At 28.8% G+C, this 12,858-nt stretch overlaps 1 pseudogene; it reads right to left on the bottom strand.

The window, feature by feature from the left end:
- Positions 1-560: 560 nt before the first annotated feature.
- Positions 561-5,601, bottom strand: LOC127131998 (uncharacterized; annotated as a pseudogene).
- Positions 5,602-12,858: the final 7,257 nt, after the last annotated feature.

The raw sequence follows: 12,858 nt of genomic DNA, 5'->3' as shown, positions 1-12,858 counted from the left end.
GTTATGAATAAACATTCCATTTATCATTGAGATTTTGGACATAAGAAATAAAAATATATTTATTTAGTAATGGATGAAATTTTCCAATCTGTTACTAATTTGAGGTATAAAAGCGCAAATATTAACCTTCATAATAAATGATTATTTAACCAAAATACATAAACCATGTAAAAGAAATACCAGAACCTCATTTGTTTTAAAATATAGTAATGAATACTACCAAATGTTGAAATTAATTGCAATTGATACAGTAAGGTTTAATGCAACAAAAGATATTGAAACAAAAGGTTCACAATTTTAGTTAAAATTGTGAGAAATAAGTCCAGCAACAAAAATGATTTAACTTCGTACAATTCTTTGGTCCTTAAAAAACTGGGTTTATACAAAACCTGCCCTTCAACCTTTTAGGAAGTGATGATTCATTACCCTGTAAAAAACAATTACATCCATATAAACAAATGTTAAAACATAATGTATATTTTATACAACTCATTCAATAAAATTCTAATAATAAACAACAACATTTCTTGATATAATATAACTAATGAAAAACTTACGTTCTATAAGTTTTCAAAAACTTCTTTGAACACGACGTTTGTTGTAGAATTCAATGGATGGTTATCCTTGTCATGGATTAATATCTTAAGCCCTTTTTTTGCTTTTGACCTTTGATATTGCAACATATAGTTGACCATGACTAAATACACTTCTAGGCAAATACAATCCAACATAATCCAATGACTGACCTTGAGATTTGTTAATTGTCATAGCATAACATATAGTTATGTGAAATTGCCTTCTAGTCATTTTGAATGGCCACGGAGATTGTGTTGGAGTCATATCCATTATTGGAATATAGATAACCCCTCCAATATTCTTTCCAGATATAATCTTTGCCTTGATAACGTGGTTTACCAATCTTGTAACTATAAGCCTTGTTCCATTGCAGAGACCTTCAGGTTGATCAATGTTTCGAAGCAACATAATAGGGGTCCCAATCTTCAATTTAATCTTATGGTTAGGTAGACCGGAAGTTGTAAGTGTATTCAAAAATTCCGGGGTCAAAACATCAAAAGCTTCATTTCCTTCACCGTCAAAAGTGTCTACAGAATCTGAACTTAAATATTCCTTTTCTTCACCTTTGGGAAAAATTTTGAAATTTTATTTTGTTATAAATCTATGTTAGTACATATAAATATATGAATGTATCTATAAATATGTTTACAATGGATAACGCATACCTAGTATGAATCCCAAAACGTATTGATTTATGATGTCAACCGTTTCAATTGTTCCTGCCAATATAGCTCTTGATTGCAAAAATTCTGGATTCTTGTAATTGTTAAGAAAATTCGGATATGTTTCACTAACAATGGCTTCTAGTGGATCATCATAGTTAGAAATTAAGAAATCATTTGGAATAGGAATATCCGTGTAACCATCGTTAGGTTCTTCCAATTTCCCATCGCCAACTTTTAATATCCAATTAGAAAACAATTCTAATTCAGATGTACTTGAAGTATTGCCGGCTTGTTGGAGTCGCATGTTCTTTGTAAGCTTCAGCACAACACAATGATCCCAGATGTATGATGAATTTATTGTAGAATGTATTATATCTGAACGGCTGCCCCTTGGTACAACTGGTAATATTTACCGAAAATCTCCACCAAATACAATTACTTTCCCTCCGAATAATTTGTCAGAACAATTGGAACGCCCCATTATGTCTTTAAGGGTTTTATCAAACGCTTCAAAACAAAATCTGTGTGCCATTGGAGCTTCATCCCAAATTATCAACTTTGCCATTTTTAGTAGCTCTGCACGATCACTACCTTTGTCGATATTACATGTAAAAGACTCCATTGTAGGTATTGGAATCTTGAACATTGAATGAGTCGTTCGACCTCCTGGAAGTAGTAGTGAAACTATGCCCGATGAAGCAACAGTTAAACAAATTTGTTTCTTTGATCTTATGTAGGAAGCTAGAGTTCTCCACGTGTAGGTTTTCCCTGTGCCACCGTATCCATACAAAAAAAATACGCCTCCTTGTTGATTGTTTACTGCTTCCATTATTCGCTTGAATACACCTCTTTGCTCATCTAATTTAAAAAAAAATACATAGCAAACATGCAGTGAATAAATTAATTATACATTAAAAAAAATTGTAAGATAAAATCATACTTTAAAAGTTAACTTTATAAAATTATGACAAAACTTACAAACATTTAACATATTTACCTGTAAGATTTAAGAACAAATTATTGTATTCTTGCAATTGTTCGGCTGGATTGTAACTCCGCTCTTCGTATATGAGCTTATTTCCCAACTGCTCAACCACATATCCACTTGGATAAGGCATTCCAGCAAATTCCTTTAGACTTCGGCTCTTCCTTTGAAGATTTCGTTCAATCTCAATTAATGTTAAATTCATTATCTCTTCATCCGACAACCTCAAACCTTTATACAATAGTAATTATAAGTGTAAAATATAAAACAAATTTACTTTTAAGAATCAAACAAATAAATATAATAAAAATTCACAATATAGGAAAAATAATACCTCTATTGTTTGCAATTCGCTGTTGAGCATATAGTATTCCATCAGCTAAGAGATGACATGTTTTACTCCATACATGTCTTGGCCTGTTAATGCTGCCTGATAATAACATGTGAACAAATAGTAATCTCAAATATTGACCTGAACCCCAATGATTTGCCTCTTTAATAGCTGCAATGAATTCTCTATCATCGCCGATAAAATCCATAGCAAAACAGGCATCCCGGAAAGTATCATATTTTACGTTATTCACTGTTTTTATATCATTATAACTGCAGGGGCCTTTGACATGTGTGAGCATCAATCTAAGATAGTACAATTCGCCAGTTGTTGGAGGAACCCATATAAGCCTACCAATTGTGTAACCTTTTTGACAGGGTTTCCATTCTCTTTTTTTCTTAACATAAACAAATTTTGAAACAAATTTGCTGTAAGTTAAATTTTGTGCTTCAGGATACTTGCAATTTGCTTCGAACCATGATGTAAACATCGATTCAGTTACACTTGGTTTTTCCAGAACTGTATTGATACGATCAAAATCAGTGTAATATACCGAATTTTGACCTTCACAATGAAAGTACAGTCTCTCAACAGCTGGTTTTCTACCATGGATTGGAAAGGAGAATATCCTCCAAGATGCTTCACTCGGAGAAACGTACCTACAAATAATATAATGAAAGGCAATGAATTTAAAATTAATAGAATGATTATTGTAGACAGAATATATAAATTTTATTATAACACATATAGTCAAAACAGTGTACATATAAAATTTTCTACACCATGCATGTAAAGAAAAATTGCACACTTTTAGTTGAAATAGATAAATTGCATGACATCATATTTCAAGTGATATATTAGAAACGTACCTACAATCAATATACTATTTGATCTCATCAATATTCTGCGTCTGGTTGGAAGTTCCATCATCATTCGGTACAATGGCAGCGGTGATTCTGTCGTAACCTTTGTTGATGTACTTGAATAAGTACTTAATCGATGTACTTTGATTGCACCATTCCATGTTTATGTGAGCTTAGTACTTTGCCAACAACTTTGCATTGTATGGAACAACATTCCGGTTATCGACTTGAATTCCATTCTTAAGAACTTTATGTCCATTGTCCCTTCTTCTATATACTGTTTTGGAAAATATTTAGAACATTTTCCATCTTTCATGCACGGTGAAGATCGATTTGCAAATCCACACGGGCCATGAATCATGTGAGTTTTAACCAAATTATACAACTCTTCATTGGTATCTTGGTCAGGTATTTCAGCTGAAATAATGCGATCAATATCACTTGGAGTTGGATATTTGTTAGATGGATGCAGGAAAATTAAGATGTGAGCATGTGGTAATCCTCTCTTTTGAAACTCAATTGTATACATATCTATAAAAATAAATATATAAAATATATACAATAGTCAGCACACGAATGTTTTTGCACTAATAATGGGTACTGATATCCTAAATAACTGGTATGATACTCATCGATCCTTTGAAGTTCGCCACATTGTTTTTGCACTATAATGTCTCTTTTTTCTGTAGTGTCGACATCTCCAACAATTAAAGCAGCTACTTCGGATACAGTTGGTTGATTATATATCCTTCCATCATTTCTTCGTTCAGATATTAAACGAAGTTTTAAATCAGAAACACCTTCTTCACAAAGTCTGTCCCTTGCCATGCGAAATGATTGTGCATGAACATTATGTTCATATAACATTTCAGATAGTTTTCTCACAATATTAACATCAACTCCACTTTTTGACCTATAATGAAAAGAGTTGAAACAATTTATTGCAAGTTTCTTAAATAAATAAATTTAAAGTTTGGAAAATAATAGATATCTAACCTGAATCCATGCATTCTGTTTTCAATTTCATTCTCAGTGCCATAAACATATAGTTGTGCAAATCGTGGATTTTGACCTGGCATCGGTAACATGCTTCCTATTCGGTGACATGATTGACCTTGGATACGAAAATTGGGAGGGCATCTACCGTTGTTAAATCGATTGTCCACTTTCGCACCGGGAGATGTAAATGCAAACATAACGTTGTACATTCGAATTTGTTGTTGGAAATTTTTTGATTCACATGATTCGTTGTCAAACAACAGATGTTGTAGAACTTTAGGAACGGGTTTTAACAAAGGTAACTGAACTTTTCCTGATCCACAACACATGGAAAATTTAGGATTGGACGCATGACGACATTTGTTTTTCCTTTCCGAATACCACATATTTGCACCACAATATTGACATTCAATGACAGGATCCCCTATATCATAATACCCTCCTGATCATCAATAGTATTTAATTCATATGTTAAATGAGTTGTATTTCATAATAATAAAATATTATTTATAGTAAATCATTTTAAAATACCTGATGTAATTTCAAAAGTTTCCATAGCATCTGTTCCATTAGACATTTCATCTTCATCAAAACTTGAATTTGTTGCTGAACTGTAACCTTTTGACATAATATTTATTGTGTTAAGAATATTGTAATATTCTATGACATATCATAAACAAATTAACTCAAATGAAAAATAATTAAGAATATACCGTCAGATTCATCATTCATATTATCGTCTCCACTATCAGATGCAAAAATCTCATTGAGTTGCAATTCTGGTATTGGATCTTGGTTTGATGTTGTTGCAGCAAATGTATTGTCAAACCTCTTAGATAAGTTAACTCCTAATTTGGTAATGTTTCTGCTTGATATCCTTTTTGATCTGATATTATTATTGGTACTTGGCTTAGTCTTTAAGGACGAATGAAGTTGACGACTTACTTCAACGTTGGCTATACCACGACCGTCATTTAGTATGTTTGGTGAAAGTTCTGATAGTGGTATCCTCAAAGCTGTTGAGTCATTGCCGCGTCTTTTATCAAATGTGCCGTTTTCTTTTAGAGCAGTTTTCAACCTCTTAGATTTCTTGTCATCAATAACACTCTTTCTATAAATTCTGGCTTTTGCAGCATTCTTCCTCCTCAAAACAGTTTTAAAATGTAATTCTTCATCTACCATTTTGAATATTTTCTATTATAGTACTCAGTCAGGCTCTATAATTCAAAATGATCATACTTGATCATACATCTGAAAAAATTACACATATATAACATATATTATATATCTTCATCATTATAAATAAAACAAAAGATATATAATTTTATAGTGAATAAAAATATCAAATGTTCACCTGATAAAAAACATAACTTACATTGCCATGGCTTTATTTGAATAAAGTTTTCTTACAACTTTTGCTCATTCAACATGATAAGTTCATTTCTTGAATTTGGAACAATACTTGAAATGCTAATATATAATATATAAGGTACATGTTAAGAATGGATCATTTCCATTATATATATATATATATATATATATATATATATATATATATATATATATATATATATATATATATATAATATATATATATATATATATATATATATATATGGTACGAAAATTCGTCTGTTCCCTCCAAAATAATTGGCAATTACGTAACATGTGGATATGTGTAATATAGGGAAATGAAAAGTTTTTCATCAGCCTATGTATTAATATAGCCGTAAAACCTAAAGGGATTTCATTAGAGCATGTTTATCTATAGTTTTCCCAAGTTCCTACACATTTATCGATGTTGCTGTGTCAGAAGCATATGGATATTTGAGATTTTCCAACGTTCTCTCATTTGCAATGTCCATAAAGAAACACACGCTCCTACAATTTAAGTGGTTCATATTTATTATTAAAAAAAATTCAATTTGTCATTTAAAGAAAATCAAACAACGATAATATTTGGCAAAAAAAATACAATAATAATTAATTTGATTTCAGGATATTGATTTCATTTTGGAATGATAAGATTGCAACAACAATAAAATAACGGTAATATTTATTATTAAAAAAATTCATTTTGTCATTTAAAGAAAATCAAGCAACGATAATATTTGGCAAAAAAACTACAATAATAATTAATTTGATTTCAGGATATTGATTTCGTTTTGGAATGATAAGATTGCAACAACAATAAAATAACGGTAATATTTTTTAGTAGTATAAATAGGTAAGAAATTTTTTTGTCAATGTAAGAAAAAAACAGTGTTAAGAAAAAATATTGTCAATGTACAGAATGAATTTATAAAAATTACAATTACATAATGATTTTTAAAAAAAAAAATATATGAATCCAAACAGAATATTGTACCTGGAATTAATTTAAAATTGTATTTTAGTAATCTTATAGGGGAATGAAATAAATTTGTTAGATTTCAAAAAAATTATTATATTATTCAAATTTGGTTTCTATCTTTATTGAAAAGTATGATAGATATAGGTTTGATGTGATGTTAAAGTAGAGCATTAATGATGGTTACTTTTGGGAAAGTTTGCTTCAAATATAAGCAAAAAATATTGAAGTGAAAGGTGTGGATATACTGATTTTTTAGGGTTGAAACACGTGTATTGGAAGTTGCATATCTGTATCCATTACATTTAAAATGGTATAATATTGTCAGTGGTTTTCGAATAGTGGTTTTGAAATATTTTGAGTTATTAAGTGGGTAAATGAGATTAATAATGATGATAATAAATATTAATAAATAACAATAATAATAATAATAATAATATCAATTTATTCAATTAAATAAAACCCTAATTTTCATCAAACCGTTTCATATTACTTCTCCCTCTTTTCATATTCTCGGTTTGACATCTCAGAAAGACCACTTAAAAAATCAGTATATTTATTATTAAAAAAATTCATTTTGTCATTTAAAGAAAATCAAGTAACGATAATATTTGGCAAAAAAACTACAATAATAACTAATTTGATTTCATGATATTGATTTCATTTTGGAATGATAAGATTGCAACAACAATAAAATAACGGTAATATTTTTTAGTAGTATAAATAAGTAATTTATTTTATCACATTTTTCACTCACATCTAGTCTAAATTTGACCAATTTATTTTATTTAATTTTAATTTTTGTGTGTACACATTTCATTTGAAAATGAACCTCAATCAACATAACACATGCTCCAATTTTATGCAAAATGATGGAAGTCCTCTTTCTATCCCAAATCAACAAAACACCCCATATTTTGGAAATCCACCTCTTATTCCAAATCCACACCATAATTCAAGATTTCAAAATTCTCTTTTTATCCCAAATCCATAAAATAATTCACCCATTGGAAATTACTCATATCATACATCACCTTACCCAATGAAAAACTCTCTTTTAATGTATTTTGATATATTTGAATCAATTTTTTAATTATATTTTATATAATATATAGTGGGATTTAGTGGGGCCCATTTTCTTAGCCCAATTTAATTATTTACAATCATTTTCTTGTACAGCTAAATGTATAAAGAATTGATATTCTTATTGATTTATTACAAATCATGCATAACATTAATTATCTTACGGCTGAATTATTTTAATACTCCACTGACCTAGCCAATAGAAAGGAGGCAGTGGACATAATTATTCATTTCAACCCCCAACTATATTTTGGCAAATAAATAATTTAAATATGTTGAGTTATAATACTATATATGATGACGTGAGATTGGTAAAAAGTATAGTTGCATGCTTAACTTAATCATTTCAAACAAACAATGTAGATTTTCCATTACCAATCAAAAGACAATTCACTGTATATGATAATTATACCTTGTTTATTTATAAATCCTTAATTCAGTTGAATGCAAGATTCAAACATTGCTCCAACATTTCTGAATTACCTGCAATTTTAGCATATGTATTAGACTTTGAAAAAAATTGTAAAAAAATGTGTTTCTATGTGTTTTCTATAATTAGTTTTGAAGGATTTCATAATAAATTTTTATGTAATTGTTTTTTTAATTTCTAACACCATTAGGCATGCTGAAACCAAACATGACATGCAATAATCTATTTATAATTTAGTCGTATACACATATTTCATAAGATGACAACGTATTTTGTTATCAATCTAAAATACTTATTAACATTTGAAGATATGATACTCATATAAATTTTGTAGTTGAAAGAACACACAAAACACAATGTTCAACATAACAACATAGGATTTTGAATAATTTCACACACATGAATTAAATACTCATTATCATCCTTTAAACCATACATGAAATATAAATGTCAACTGTAATCCCACAAAATAAACACTTCAAAAAAGTAAGAACACATCCTACAACCAAAACATATCATGTTCTTAACAACTTCATACTTAAACTCATTCTGGTGCTAAAAAGTTCATAAAATATATTTCAATATCAAATTTTCGAAAATTCTAATTAAGAAGATGGTTCTATCTTTAATTTCTTGGATGGTTTGGTGCCTGATAATTGCGTAGCGCCAGACGCTTCAAAATCAACTTCTTCACCCTTGTCAGCAATTACAACATCCTTAGCCGGAGTCATTAGAATGATTGATTCTGGATCATTTTCACGAGATGCAGATAATGTTTGCTTGCAATATAAAAAATTAATTGTCAGATATAAAATGAATTATAATAATACAATATTTATCATAGAAAATTATTATGTTAACAAATGAAGATACTTACTGCGGAAGTTTCCAAATTTTCTTTGTTAGGGACCAACTTTGCATATTCAGTTTTAGACTGATTCTGCACATTGAAACATCGAATATTTATTATACTTGTTAAATGTTTAAATAATACATGAATTAAGTGAATATTATACGTCTTCTACTATGTAGTCATTTTCAATCTCTTTAACAAAGGCTTCATCATCACAAAGCTTCCAAACAGACGCTTGGGAAAGCGTTGGCTGCACCTTAACTCTAAAAGCCATTTTCTTATTCAACAGCATTTCAAGCTCATCAGGATAAACCATTGGATCATCTTCTCCATTCTAATGGAAAAATAAAATATCAACCATGAGTGATAATCTGAACTTTACAACTCGATAAACTATTAACATTTTAACTTATGTATAACAATGTACCTCCACCATAGAGTTATGCATAAATTCAGCAGTCATTCCAAGTATAGCAGCACATTCGGAATCCCAGAATACAAATCGATATTTTGATTCACCATTGCTAACATATATCTCAATCTTGTACCTATAGTATTTTAAACGAAGAAAATAATATGATTAATAACAAATCCATTACCAAATTTATTTGCAATTCATCTAATTATATATACCTTGGTATAGGTTGTTCGACTTTTTGCCCACATGAACATTCATAAGCTTTTTCAGGATTAGGTGCCTTCGAAGAACACCTTGTGCAGCCATAATAAAACCATCCATACTTTGAGACAACAAATTTCAATGTGGTTGCTACAGTAACACATAAAGTTTCCTAAAAGAAAATCAAAAATGATATTAATTTCAAAAAGCAAACAATATAATTGTAATAGTATAGATAAATTCGGCTCTATAGTATTCAACTTACATGTTTGATTTTGCAGAACTGACTTAAGGACATACATTTCGCATTATGAACAAACCTTTCTACTGGCGAATACTGAGAACCACCAGACCAATTAGAAAGAGATTTTGCAGATTGAGTAGGCTTCTCCTTCTGTTCATTAGTAGGCAACCTATAGAAATAAGATTGTTTTTGAAATTAAAATTATGTATAATAATCTGAATATAAATAAATAAATAAAATCCATACTTAGACATAAAATCTTGAATTTCAGGGATGTCTTCATTTATCAACAATTTAGAACCACTCCATGCATTTGACACTGTAAATTATATAATTAATATAAAAATTATTGAACATATAATGAAAAATACAAATCAGCTATGTATTTATAAAGTTTGATAGTGTAATACCTTGGCCATCTTTTACCATTGCATGAGTGAGCAGAATTATAATAGCTTCATTGTTTTTAGGATCATTGTAGTAAGCCAAAAATTTTGATCCATAGATTTCCCATAAATTGCAATTTATGCAATTACCCCTATTTTGCAATATAAATAAACAATATTATATGATGGGATTCAGTGATGCAAAATATATAAATTTATCAAACACATAAGTTATGAAAACAATGCGCATTACTTCAAATCTTTCAGCACAACAGAAACAACAACTTTCTTCCTCGGAGTGTTGGATTGGATATGGTTTATCTCACTAACAACACCAATAATATCTACATTAAAGTAAGGTTCATTATTAAATGTGTTTGCAAATATATAAGTTATATAAGTTATAATAGAATTTAAATTACCTTCCAGTCTATCGGTTTTGCATTTGCCTTGAAGTATCTCACCAAAATCTTTAAAGAAATATCCTTTAGGTGGAATATTTTGAAGTTCGATTGCCTTCATTGTGGTACCACTAAGAAACACAATTTTTTTGAATGATCACATACCTTCCACTGAAAATCATTGTTATAGACACTGCCATTGTTTATAATGCAGGTCATATTCTCCTTAATGACCTCTTTCCATTTCAGTAAATGGTCATGACGAATAAGGACCTGAATCCGATCACCCTAACAAAATAAAAATAATCTTCTTTTTATATGTTATACAAAAAAGCATTTTGTTGTAATTACTAACTATCATACAAAAATCTATACTTAAAAAAAGAAAAGCAATTTACCAAGGAATCCATAACAATCATCTCCAAATGTTCAATACCCTTATTATTCACAACACTCCAAACATCCATTATTCGAACAGCAAGACGCCAAGTTTCTTTTGAGTCATTGATGTCTTTCACAGAATCAACCTTTCTACTCATTTTCACTGAAAAAAAATTCAAAAATTAATGTAACTGCAAATTTAGATGACTATAAAATTACAAACCTAATAACCTGGAAAAAAAAAGAGTATATAAATTTGATAGAGGTGTGTGGCAAAATGCTGAAAATGATCCAACCTTTGATGTTACACATATATAACATCGAATTGATTAGCAGCATTCTTGAAGAAGAAGGCGCGAAGACTGTTGTGTTCCCAAGGAAATTTTCGGCGTGCAAGTAATAGGAAAAGGCGTTTTTTATGTTGTCGAGGCAAATTTATTAAATTGTAAAATGGTAGAGTTAGTTAAAATGATATAATATTGTGTGTGGTTTTGGAATAGTGGTTTTGGAATATTTTGAGTTATTAAGTGGGTAAATAGGATTAATAATGATGATAATAAATATTAATAAATAACAATATTATTAATAATAATAATATCAATTTATTCAATTAAATAAAACCCTAATTTTCATCAAACCGTTTCATATTACTTCTCCCTCTTTTCATATTCTCGGTTTGACATCTCAGAAAGACCACTTAAAAAATCAGTATAGTTATTATTAAAAAAATTCATTTTGTCATTTAAAGAAAATCAAGTAACGATAATATTTGGCAAAAAAACTACAATAATAATTAATTTGATTTCAGAATATTGATTTCATTTTGGAATGATAAGATTGCAACAACAATAAAATAACGGTAATATTTATTATTAAAAAAAAATCATTTTGTCATTTAAAGAAAATCAAGCAACGATAATATTTGGCAAAAAAACTACAATAATAACTAATTTGATTTTAGGATATTGATTTCATTTTGGAATGATAAGATTGCAACAACAATAAAATAACGGTAATATTTTTTAGTAGTATAAATAGGTAATTTATTTTATCACATTTTTCACTCACATCTAGTCTAAATTTGACCAATTTATTTTATTTAATTTTAATTTTTTTATGTACACATTTCATTTGAAAATGAACCTCAATCAACATAACACATGCTCCAATTTTATGCAAAATGATGGAAGTCCTCTTTGTATCCCAAATCAACAAAACACCCCATATTTTGGAAATCCATCTCTTATTCCAAATCCACACCATAATTCAAGATTTCAAAATTCTCTTTTTATCCCAAATCCATAAAATAATTCACCCATTGGAAATTACTCATATCATACATCACCTTACCCAATGAAAAACTCTCTTTTAATGTATTTTGATATATTTGAATCAATTTTTTAATTATATTTTATATAATATATAGTTGAATCAATTTTTATGTTGTCGAGGCAAATTTATTAAATTGTAAAATGGTAGAGTTAATTAGAGTATTAAATAGAGTTTAGTATGAAATTACTTATAGGAACATGAAATTAGCTGTATTATGGATTGTAATTAGGGTAATTAAGTAATTATGGTGATAATTAACTTTTATATATTAAAAGTAGATTATAGATATGACCTCATGTGTTAAGTATTATTTTATTATAACAACAATATACAAAACGTTCAACATAATTATTAGGTTTC

This window comes from Lathyrus oleraceus, chromosome 3, assembly GCF_024323335.1.
Source record: "Lathyrus oleraceus cultivar Zhongwan6 chromosome 3, CAAS_Psat_ZW6_1.0, whole genome shotgun sequence".
NCBI classification, from domain to species: domain Eukaryota; kingdom Viridiplantae; phylum Streptophyta; class Magnoliopsida; order Fabales; family Fabaceae; genus Lathyrus; species Lathyrus oleraceus.
The sequence above is the reverse complement of the archived record's forward strand: the minus strand, read 5'-3'. Positions and strand labels throughout refer to the sequence as shown.